The sequence below is a fragment of the Miniopterus natalensis genome, chromosome 6 (assembly GCF_054644295.1).
Source record: "Miniopterus natalensis isolate mMinNat1 chromosome 6, mMinNat1.hap1, whole genome shotgun sequence".
NCBI classification, from domain to species: domain Eukaryota; kingdom Metazoa; phylum Chordata; class Mammalia; order Chiroptera; family Miniopteridae; genus Miniopterus; species Miniopterus natalensis.
The window spans coordinates 24,129,997-24,141,952 of record NC_142086.1 but is presented as its reverse complement, the minus strand read 5'-3'; the positions used below and the strand labels follow the sequence as shown (position 1 = coordinate 24,141,952).

The window sequence follows — 11,956 nt, the reverse complement described above, 5'->3', positions numbered from 1 at the left end:
CTTTTGAAGGGATTCAGGTCTCTGACGCATCTTTAATTTAAAGAAAAGTTATATGGGGGGGGGGGAATCAGTTCTCATCCTTCCATCATACACAGTGACCGCTCTAAGCCACCTGCTAAGTGTATATTGTCATCTAATTATTAACAAAGACAATGCCTTACACTTGCCTTTTTCTCACTTTCATAAAGCCTCTGGTTCTGGAATGTTCTGATACACCAAAGAATGTTAGACCTATTACTCAGCTGTGGAGAAATAGTGGTCTTAAGGTGTTGTGTGAGGGTTTTTTTGTCTATTGTCTTATTTGCATTAAAAAAAAGATTTCAATAAAGAAAAATGGCACTGTAGTTAGAAGGGATAAAATGAGTTAATTCTAGGCAATTTCCTCTAGTTAACTGTCTTTTCCAAACTTCAACTATTTCAGACCACCAGGTAAGACGGGGTACCTATCTATGCCTTCTGAAACCATTCGTTTGGAACTTTATCCTGCCATTTCTAACAGGTAAGTGGGGAAAAAACTTAGTGTATATTTGCAACACCTACCTGGTTATTATACTCTGTATATTTCTAGAATCATCACTTGTTAAAATGGGATGTTGGACAACACTCTCTAAATATAGATGACAAATGGAAATCTATTTTAGTGGTTGGGAGCAAATTATTTGGATTTAGACAAAACCTAGCAACCCCAGCCTCAAATTTTTATCTGAATAAACTTGAACAAGCTAGCCAACTTCCCTGACTCCATTTACCCTTCTATAAAATAGGGATAAAAATATCACAAGATTGCTGCTAGGATACATATGATAATCAATTTTGAAATGTGTTAGCTTTTGTGATGCCTGGCATTTAGTTAGAATTCACTACCTTATGGTTATTATTCTACAACTCTCTTCACTCTTTCATGTTCCAATTGTAAAAATAGACTTTCCAGCCAGTCAGACCTAGGTTCAAAGAACATTATATGTAAGATATTTGCAATAGGCTTCACCTTCCTGAATCTGTTTATCTATTTTCTCTAAGGTGTTTAGAGGATTAAATAAAATAATTACCATAAAGTACCTAACATATAGCTTGAACATAATAGTTACTCTGTAATTTGCAGCTTCTTTCCCCATTTCCATTAATGTATATCCCAGCAAATATATAAATGTGGTCAACATGTAATAATTATAAATCTAAATAATACTGTTGACTAGTCAAAATCTATTCTCAAGTCTACTCTCCATTGCCTGCCTACTCTGAAAAACAAGTTGAAAGCACAATGGTCCTGGTTCTGGTAAATGAGATATTGGCACAAGCGTGCTGGGGTTTTCTCAGAAGGCTTTCGCTTATCCTAATAAAAGGGAGAGCAGGCTGGCTCCATTCCTTCTCTCTTTCTTCATGCCTTCACCGAGGTCATGATTTCTGGACCCACAGTAACCATCTTGAGACCAGGAGGGGAAAGCCAATACAATTTCAGGACAGCAATCCTGAGATGATTAAATAGGTAAACCAATGCCAACAACTGCTTATTCAGCACTTCTTGTTAACCAAAGAAATATTTGCTTAGTTTAGAGAAGTGAACGTTGGTTGGGTTTTCTGCTACTTTTAGAGTAGTGCATCCTGATAATGAGAGTAAATCTCCTCCTGTCTACAGATTAGCTCCAAGGAACCAAAAGAAAAGAAAATATATGTCTTTCACCCGTGTTAACAACTTTAATTTAATTTTTTATTTTGCTACATGTGTTCCTGCCAGATGCTTCCTTATTCTTTATCCTAACATTTCTGGGAATTAGAATATAAAGTGACATATGTAGATAACTGCTCAGCAACCCCTCCCTTACACTCCATGAGTTCTCTTGTTCTCAAGCTTTAGAAAGAGGGAACGTTCGATACGCATAACATGGATGACACTGAACCGTGGACTGGCACTCGGAGATAGGTTCTACTATTATCATCCCCACTTTACAAAGGAGAAAACTGAGGAATCAAGAGGCCTACGTTTCCTTAATGTGTAAGAGGTGAACCCAGGCACTGTGGGTTCTACATTATATTTTTGGGGTCTCATGTTCTTTATCAGTAAAATAAGATGTTTGACTAGATAGCTTCTAAGTTCCTTTCATGCCTAATTTTACACTTCTTTTAGAGTATAAACTGCCAGTTTCTCCTAGTTTTGATGTCCCCAGCACTATAATTGGAGAGAAACACCATCAATAGGGAGACAGTTTAGCATAGGCTATGGATTTAAACATTGCCCGGGTTTCCATCCCGTGTAAGCAATAAGGGTGAGCCTAACGGAGCTGAGCAGGGCTGCCTGGGACAGGACATTGTGGGCATCACGCATTCATAGGGTCACCATGAGTTATAACTGACTCAACGACACATAACACTAACTTAGCCGGTTTCACGCTGTGCGACCACGGGGAATTTACTTAACTTCTCTAGGTCTAGTTTCCTCTTTGTGAAATTGTATAAGATACATATAGATAGTAATTTGATCTGAGGATTCAACGAGACCATCCAAATAAAGTAGTTAACACACAGGGCTTAGTATACGAAGCTCAACAAATATTAGTCATTTTTGTTGTTATTGCTGTTATATCAAGTTCTCAAAACTTGATTTCAAGCAACCTGGTGAGAATTTTCATATGAAATAAAATCTATTGTCATGAAAAAAACTCATTAACATGTTAGATAAATTACATTAATCTTAATCATAATATCATATTATAAGTTTTCTTAACGTGCATGTTCTCTTTTCCTGGAAATCCTGAAAAATAAACTTGAAATTTACTTTTATTTTACTAGGTGTATAGCAAAAGAAAAAAATATCTACCAATGATACTAACAAAGCAACTTGCCTTTAATTTCCAATACTACTCTATAAATAGATACATCATAGGATGGTAAAAACAGGGCAGTTTCATATCTAAGATTACATTTTAAAAACTGGATGCCATCCAATTATCTGATCCTAATAACATACATCCCAAAGCACTTAAGGAACTGACTGAAGCAATTACTAAGCCACTAAATATTATTTATGAGTTCTTGGAGGACACAGTGCCTCTGATAGCAATAATTCATCACATTTCTCTTAGAAAGGGAAAGGACAATTCTAAAAGTAATAAGCCAATCACCTTGACTAGTACATCAGTGGATTTCTAGTCATGCTCTACAGAGCAAAGCTTCTTAATCTTTCCCACATGCTTATCAACATCCCTCTTTTAACTTCAATTGAGTATATTTATATCAATTTAGAAATTATATTATTTAATTATATGTTAATACATAAATTATATATATTCTATATTAACATGATCTATATTAATATATAAATTAATATAATTTATAACTAATATATAAATTATATAGTAATACAATATGAATTTTACAAACTGAATTTTGTTTATAAGAAAAAACTTAAGGGCTAAAAAGCAGACAGCAAACAGGCTTTGCAAATGCCACCTCCCTAGAGTTGCCCGTGACCAGCCATGGTCAACCCCATCGTGTTCTTCAACATCACCTTCGACAGCAAGCCCTTGGGCTACATCTCCTTCAAGCTGTTTGCAGACCAAGTTCCAAAGACAGCAGAAAACTTTCATGCTCTGAACACTGGGGAGAAAGGATTTGGTTATAACGGTTCCTGCTTTCACAGAATTATTTCAGGATTTCTATGCCAGGCCGGTGACTTCACAAGCCACAGTGGCACAGGCGGCAAGTCCATCTATGGGGAAAAAACTTGAAGATGAGAATTTCCTCCTGAAGCATACCGGTCCTGGCGTCTTGTCCGTGGCAAATGCAGGACCTAACACAAACGGCTCCCAGTTTTCCACCTGCACTGCCAAGGCAGGCTGCTTGGATGGCAAGCATGTGGTCTTCCGCCAGGTGGAAGAGGGCATGGATATTGTGAAGACCATCCAGGGCTTGGGGTCCAAGAATGGCAAGCCCAGCAAGAAGGTCGCCATTGCTGACTGTGGACAACTCTAATCAATTTGACTTGTGTTTTATCTTAACTACCAGGCCACTCCTTCTGTAGCTCAGGAGAGCACCCCTTCCCCCCATCTGCTTAGAATGTTCTGTAATCTCTCCGCAGTTCATTGGGTTCCATATTTTTCTTACCCCTTCTCCAAGTCTAGCTGGATTGCAGAGTTAAGTTTATGATTATGAAATAAAAGCTAAACAACAAAAAAGCAAACAGCAAACAAAACTTTAAATTACTATAAATAAAAAGACATACAAAAAATAGTTTAAAATCAATAAAAATAAATATTTTTTATTTCCAAGGCTTTTGATTCACCACCTTATGTCAAATGAGAGTGAGGATGTTGAGGTATTGAAAGTGTAGTTTTATTCTCTGCTCTTTAATTCTGTCATTCAGTGTATTGATGCTTAGCTATTATTGAAATGCACAAAGCCCAAAGTTGAGATTTATCTAGTTAATAACAATGAGCTAATGAGCCTCCCCACCATGCTCTCCAGACTGCAGAATATGGCCACCACAGAGTTTTTTAAGAACATTAGTGACTCCTCATGAAAGTGATTTTTTTAATGCCTGATTAAGAAAGTGTCCCTGGCCCTCATGATAAGTATGCTTAGAGAAGTATCTGAGCAGTTTGCAATATTAAATGAATTCAATATTGCTATCTCCCTGGGCCTTTTAACTTCTTCCTCTGTAGTATGCCAGGAAAATTCCCACATTAAATGTTGTTGTTTTAATTTTTAAAAGAGATAATATTTTTAAAAATTTACTGGGGTGACATTGATTAATAAAATTATATAGGTTTCAGGTGCACTATTCTATAATACATCAACTGTATATTATATTGTGTGTTCACCACCCCAAGTCAAGTCTCCTTCCATCACCATTTATTCCTCCTATTCCCTCTTTTACCTCCCTCCACCTCCCGGCCCTCTGGTAATCACCATGCTGGGACCTAGAGACATTATGCTAAGTGAAATAAGCCAGTCATAGAAAGACAAGTACCATATGATTTCACTCATATGTGGAATCTAATGAGCATTAGATGTTTTTGATGGAAGGCCACCAATGACTCTAGCCAATAATTGGCCAACCTAATAGCTTAAAGTCACTCCTAGGTGCTTAAACAAACACATTAAGTTCTGTAACTTTTGTGGGTATGTGTGTGTCAATCATGTTTGTCCAAATAACAGCTGTTATATCCACACTTTACCTATATATGCTCCTGATTCCTGCTAATACACGCTGATGTGGTTCTACAACCCTTTCGGTGTGCACGCTTTACTCTCCCAGTGCAGACTTTGCATGTCTCCATCTGGTCCATGTTGTGATCCAACTCTTATATGGGCAGAGGAGCCATGAAGGTAGTGGCAGTGGGTACCGAGGAGAACTGGCCCTTTTTTTGTGAGATTCCTCACCAGCAGCAGTTATTAAACATTTCATTCAATGGGAGTCTTATCCTGTCATATGAGGGAGGGATGTATCCTTCAAATATGCCCTTGAAGATTTGTTATTTTTATCTCATAATCTGGGTTATATTTTTATGTCTGAATTTGTCCCCTTCTCCTCATATGATCTCCAGGGCCTTCAGAAAAGTCGAGCCAATCCGCCATCTTTATAGTCACTATTGCTACTATATAGGACCAAGGGTCATAGCACTCCCTTCCTTCCTACTTATATTTGAGCCTACCACATGAGTGAAATTTTAAGTAACCATGAAGATTCTGTAAGCTATGGGCTACTTATGTCCTTTTTCCAAAAGATTACCTATGTGTTCCAAAAATGTATGGAGCTATCCAATCCAAGAACCACTTTTTCAGGCCACTTCCACTGCCAGATACTTTATCAGTCATATTCCTAACAGAGATGGCACATGCAATCAGTCTCACCTGTGAGAAGTTTAATCAGGGACTACTTACAAAAGAGTGGGCAAGATATAGGGAAACAAATGAGGGGAGATGTAATGCCTCCTGAGCTAACAGCTGTTGAGAACCATTATCACTTCAGGGTGTGAAGGGTCAGGGAAGTGGGCAGTTATGAGAATGTGGAGTTGCCCACCCAAAAGAGGCTGGTGCAACTGCAGGCAGAGAGTTGAGTATATAAATGCCCTGACCTCATTTTTCTTTAGACTCAGGTATCTGAATCTAAAGAAGTAAATGAAAATTATCCATCACACATAATCTTAATTGGGAAGATATTTCAACTGGGATCTTGTAGCTGAAAATTAGGAGACCAGCTTTCATTATAAATGCAATGCAAAGCCACTTAAAATTTTTAAGCTGAAAAGTGTCATGAGATTCAGTTGATGACTTAAAAATAATTATGTCTGTTCTCTAGAAAATGGGTTGGAGAAGTTCAAGAGAGAAAATGAAATGATAAACTTGAGGATATTGCAATGGTTCATGCAAGAGATAACATTCCCTTTTGTTAGAAAGGTGCCAGTAGAGATGGATATGAGGGTGTGGCCTGGGACATGTCTTGGAGGTAGAATTAAGAGGAGTTAGTGGTAAGTATAATATAGAGAATGAGGAAGATGCCACATAGGAATCTGTCTTCTGGACTCACTAACAAGCTAGAGGGTGGTATAACTCACTGAGATCTGTTCAGTATGAACTAGTTAAGAATTACATTTGAGAAAAATCCCTGAAGAGAGAAGAAAAAATATGTACTATGTAAAAAGTCTCATAAACTGCCTAGTTTTCTAGGAATAAAGCACATTTTATTGTCATCTATTTCAGCATTTTGGAATATAACCACAAATAGAAAAGTCGGCTTTATGGCTAGATTCTGTCACTGACAAATGGGACCTTTCAGGGACATCCGCTCACCTCTTTGAGATAAATGGTCCTAGCAACTTAAGGTAATAAAATTATTTGTGACAGGTGAATAGAATATTGATCTCATTCTATTTTTCTCTGGTAATTTTTAAAGAAATATTCATAAGAAGTTAGGTCCCAGACCCAATCAATTGAAAATAACAACAGAATCAATTTATTGTTAGCTAACCCATTCTCAATATTTCTAGCTCCTGTGTTTATTGTTTGAAACTTATATATCCTTTATTAGTCAACATCTTATTAACTCTTTCCAATATTATGTACTCCACAGAGATGCCAAGAGATGAAAAAGAGTTTGGTTTCAATGTCTGTCTTATCCTGTTCCTAAAACTTCTGAACATTTTATTAGCTTTTCTGATAGGAAGCTAGTCATACTTTCTTATGAGAAAATCTTGCAATACCAATGCTTTTTTTTCCCCTTTCCACACCGATTAAAGTTACTTACACTGGGGTATCAGAGAATGAATACACTCCCCAAGCCTGATTGTCCTACTGCTACTTCAATGGTGGTTCCTTCTGGTACCCTCCAAGTAGGTAATTTTGTGAATGGCTTTTGCCGGGCCTTTGGCAACTATAGTGCCAACTGGAACAAGTCCTTCTTCAAGTTCTTGTCAATGGTTCCAGAAACAATCAGTAGAGCCTGCTGTAAACAGCTACTATAAGTCACATCGGTTAGGAAGACTAGTACCTGGAACTTCATGGCAAAAATGTTCAGAAACTCATGTGTCGAGAAAACGCATCATTTCATAAGTCCTTTGTTTCCTTGGAGGTTAGAATTCTCTGGGACAGTTTAAATTCCTATGTGCAGTTTCAGTATGAAATAATCCATGATGCTTTGACTGCTAACCCCACCAAAAGCTGCCCTCTGAGCATCATAGTCATCCCTGTCATTACTATTTTGTAGAGGTCCTACATATTTTCTGTTTGGAAGTACAAAGTCAAGGCAAAAGCATGACCCAATTTATTTGAAGATTTTTTTTTTAAGGTTAACTTTCCTGGAGCACATATTCCCTTAAATGGAGAGCGCCTATTGTGTTTATGTGTTCTTGCCACCGAAGGCCTGAGCTAGAAGAAACTTCCAGAGTGTTTGACAAGCTGTGTTTGAGGGCTTTAATTATGCTGAACAACCAGGAGAATTGAAATAGAATGCTATAAATACAAGCATTTGCTTGCAAGTTCCCAAACACAATGTGTGTTTAATGTGCCTAACTTTTTACACCAGCTATAGGAAGAAAAAATAAGCTAGACAAGCTCTTTCAACAACAGAGAAATACTTCTTGATGGTAAATGGCACAATTTGCTCTTGATTATTTATAGTGATTTTATAGAATCACTTTTAAAAAGTAAACCTTTTGCTCTTAAAAAAAAAAATGAGTATACACAATAGTATTGTTTCATGAATACCCAGGAGTGGCAGATGCTGGTGATGTGGTCGGCTGCCGGACTGGTTTCAGGTCAGCCTCTTCTTAGGTTAATGAGCTCTTTATGGTTACATTTTATTCTCCCACCTTTCGCCCTCAGCTGTCTTTCATTTCCTCTGCCACAGTGAAACTTATAAAGGCAAAATGTTTTGTTAAATATGTGAAATAGCCTTATTTCGTTGAAGAAAAATACAAAGTATCATAAGAGACTGCAATGAATAATGATACACCAACAAACTGGATAATGTAGAAGAAATGGATAAATTTTTAGAAACATACAACTTACTAATAATATTGAATCATGAAGAAACAGAAAACCTTAAAAGGCCAAGAAAAGTAAAGAAATTCAATCAGTAATCAAATATCTCCCAACAAAGAAAAGCCCAGAACCAAATGGGTTCTCTGGTGAATTCTACCAAACTTTTAAAGAAGAATTAGCACCAAACCTTCTCAAACTCTTCCAAAAAAAACTGATGAGGAGAGAGCACTTCTATATTCACTTTGTAAAGCCAGCATTATTCTGATACCAAAGCCAGACAATGACACTACATAAAAAGAGAAAATTGTAGGCTAATCTCTAATGAACGTAAATGCAAAAATCCTCAACAAAATACAGAATACTGATCTCAACAGCACATTAAAAGAATTCTACGCCATGATCAAGTGGGACTTACAGCTGGGATGCAATTATAGTCCAACATTTGCAAATCAATAAATGTAGTATACACATTAACAATAAAGGATAAAAATCATAACCCTCTCAATAGATGCAGAAAAAGCATTTGACAAAATTCAACATCCTCTCATGAAAAAAACACACACAAAAAAACTCTCAACGAAACACGTACAGAAGAAATCAACACAATAAAAGCCATATATGACAAGCTCACAACTAATATACTCCATGGCAAAAAGCTGAAAGTTTTTTCTAAGATCAGTAACAAGGCAATTGTGCCCACTCTTACCATCTCTATTCAGCCATAGTATTAGAAGTGGTAGCCAGAGCAATTAGATAAGCGAAAAAAATAAAAGTCATCCAAACCAAAAAAGAAGAAGTAAAATTGTATCTGTTTGCTGATGGCATGATCTTATATGGAGAAAGCCCTAAAGACTCTACCAAAAAACTGTTAAAATTAATAAATATATTTTGGTGCAGGATACAAAATCAATATGCAATAATCAGTTGTGTTTCTATACACTGACAGCAAACTATCCAAAAATGAAATTAAGAAAACAATCCCATTTACAATAGCATCAAAAACAATAACATACTTAGGAATAAATTTAATCAAGGAGGTAAAAGATCTGTACACTGAAAACTATAAAACTCTGATGAAAGACATTAAAGAAGAGATAAACAGAAAGCTATTTAGTGCTCATGGATTGGAGTAATTAGCATTGTTAAAATGTCCATTCTACCCAAAACAAATCTATAGATTCTATGCAATTCCTATCCAGATTCTAATGGCATTTTTCACAGAAATAGAAAAAGCAACCCTAAAATTTGTATGGACCACCAAAGACTCAGAATAGCTAGAACAATTCAATGAGAAAAGCAGGAGGCTTTATACTCCCTGATTTTAAACTATATTTCAAAGCTGTAGTAATCAAAACAATGATATTGGCATAAAAACCTACATAGAGATCAACAGAACAGAATAGAGAGTCCAGAAATAAGCCCATGTATACATGATCAACATATAATTTTCAACAAAGGCACCAAGCATGTACAATGGAGAAAGAATAATCTCTTCAATAAATGGTGCTAGAAAAACTGGATAACCACATGCAAAAGAATAAAATTGAACCTTTATCTTATACCATACAGAAAAATTGACTCAAAATTGATTAAAGACTTAAGCATAAAACCTGAAACTAAAACTAGAAAAAAACATAGGGGAAAACTCCTTGACATTAGCCTTGGCAATGATTTTTTGGATTTGACACCAAAAGCACAAACAACAAAAGCGAAAATAAACAAGTGGGACTTCATTCAAACTAAAAATTGTCTGTACAGCAAAGGAAATAATTAACAAAATGAAAAGACAACACAATAGCAAAAAAATAAAAATAAATTTAAAATAACCCAAATTAAAAAAGGGCAAAAAACATGAGTAGACATTTTTCCAAGGAAGACAGTTATATAATGAGATGGCCAACATCACTAATCATCAGGGAAATGCAAATTAAAACCACAATGAGATATTACTCCATACCTGTTAGAATGACAATCGTCAAAAGGCCAGGACAACAAGTATTGGCAGGGATGTGGAGAAAAGAAACCTTTGTGCACTGTTGGCAGTAATATAAATTGGCATAGCCACTATGAGAAACAGTATGGAGGTTTTCAAAAAATTAAAAACAGAACTACCATATGATCCAGCAATCCCAGATCTGAGTATACCACCAAAAGAAAACCACTATCTTAAAGAGATATCTGCACCCTGATGATCATTATAGCATTATTTACAAAATGCCAAGATATAAAACAAGCTAAATGTGCACCAATGAATGAATGAATGAATGAATGAATGAATGAAATAAAGAAACTGTGATGTGATATGATGTGTGTGTGTGTGTGTGTGAATAAGTCAGACAAAAAGACAACTATTATACGATCTTACTAATGCGTAGAATTAAAAAATAGAAATCGCCACAAAACTCCAACTCATTAACAGAGAATAGAATGGGGAATATTTTTTTTAAAGGTAGAAGAAGAAACAAAGACAGTGAATGGGCCATAGGTGCTATTGTTGAATGGGTACAGAGTTTCAGTTTTGCTTAGTGAAAAGAGTTCTAGCCATTAATGGATGGCAATGATAGTTTCACAGCATGAATGTACTTAATTGCACTGAACTGTACACTTAAAATGGTTAAGATAGTAAATGTTATACTACATGTATTTTACTACAGTAAAAAGTAATGGGGAAAATTACTAAAAAAGCAGAAACTATAGAATTAATAAAAGTAAAGAGTGATGATGATGATACAACCTGAGCCTTCACTTTAAAGACTAGAGTTTCTGCCATTTTTTGAAAAAAAGAGGGAATTGCAAGAAATAGGCTCAGTTATTAGGACTTGTTTTATTATGATTTAATCCATATTTGATATGATGTCCATCAGAACCCAGGCATGTACTCCATAACTATGGATAATAAAGAAATTAAAATTAAATTAATTGAAGAAAGGAAAAAGTAAAAATGAAGATACCTCTTAGAGGTATGTTAGAATACTCTTCAATACAGACTCCATAGGTTCAGATTCTTGGCATTTAACTTTCTCTCGACAGCTATAAATAAAAGGATTGACAAATCAAATTCACAATATTAAAAAGGAAGGATATTGAAATTACTGTAGAAGAAGGCTTTTCCGGTATATTAAACTCTCCATGTATACACAGAGTAAACGTTAATGGTACGAGAACTTGGAAATTCTGTAAATGCTGTGCTCTGCATATATTCTGTGCTTTAGAAATGTCCTCTTCATCCCAATCAGTTCAACTTGGAGATTTTTTTTTTTTTTTAGAACACTGATCATTCAAAAACTGCTTCCAAAGGTGGATCTAGGTTTTGTGTGGCTTCTACAATTTAGAGAGCCCTCTCTATGAACAAGAATAAAAAGTCATGTCCGTGAAAGTGTGTCACAGTGCCCCTGCCACGAGCATCATTAGCTGCAAGGTAAACCTGCCTTTCCCTGTTCTTCATTCTGCAATCGAAGAAGTTTTCTCCTGCCTGAAT

General features: G+C 35.9%; 1 pseudogene; it reads left to right on the top strand.

Moving 5' to 3' along the window:
- Positions 1 to 3,473: 3,473 nt before the first annotated feature.
- Positions 3,474 to 4,019, top strand: LOC107537817 (peptidyl-prolyl cis-trans isomerase A pseudogene; annotated as a pseudogene).
- The last annotated feature ends 7,937 nt before the right edge of the window (positions 4,020 to 11,956 follow it).